Source organism: Olea europaea, unplaced genomic scaffold, assembly GCF_002742605.1.
Source record: "Olea europaea var. sylvestris unplaced genomic scaffold, O_europaea_v1 scaffold279, whole genome shotgun sequence".
Classification (NCBI taxonomy): domain Eukaryota; kingdom Viridiplantae; phylum Streptophyta; class Magnoliopsida; order Lamiales; family Oleaceae; genus Olea; species Olea europaea.
In genome coordinates, this window is record NW_019246376.1 from 103,324 (window position 1) to 104,094 (window position 771).

Here is a 771-nt window from a genome sequence, read left to right on the forward strand (position 1 = left end):
AGCAGCTGCAGAAGAGTCGAGCTATCGACTATAACCTAGTGTTGGGTGGGAAGCAACCCACTGTATCCTTTTCATTACTTTTAATTTTTGCATTAGCTTAGAAATTTTTAATTTTCACGTCTGATTTTTTAAGGTTTTGGTCATCGATCATCCATGCATGTCAATCGAGTCTAAGCACTACCCACACGGGTCCCTATTCATAGAGCACAAGTTAGGAATAATTGATTTAGTGTTTAGATAATTGGATGTGAACATCACGCATTTCGAGGTAGAAAGTATGTTTTTCAAAGTACTTCGGGGATCAAAAGGGTGACTTCAATTTTTTTTAAAAAAAAGTGATTTTGGGAACTAACTCAATGACCTACTCGTGCCCCATATGGTCTAATGTGTTTTGATAAATTTTAGAGGATGATGAAAGGCCAGTTCGAAGTCACAAGTTGAAAACCAAGAATTTGGGGGAAAATTTGGTCAAGATTGAATTTGGGGAATCAATTGTGTTCTAAAAAAAAAACTTCACGTACATTTAGTTTAAAAAAAGGGGGGGTTAGTCTATGCGGCCACATAGATGTGGGGTTAGTCTATGCGGCCACATAGATGTGGTCAAGGCCAAAATTGGCCCTGACCCTTATCTCTATGCGACCGCATAGACTTACTCTATGTAGTCGTATAGAGCAAGCCAAGGAAAAATTTTTTTTTACTTTAAAACACATACTCACACACAACTCTCATTTCCCTCTCCCCCCCTTCGTTCTTCTCTCCTAATTCCTCTCA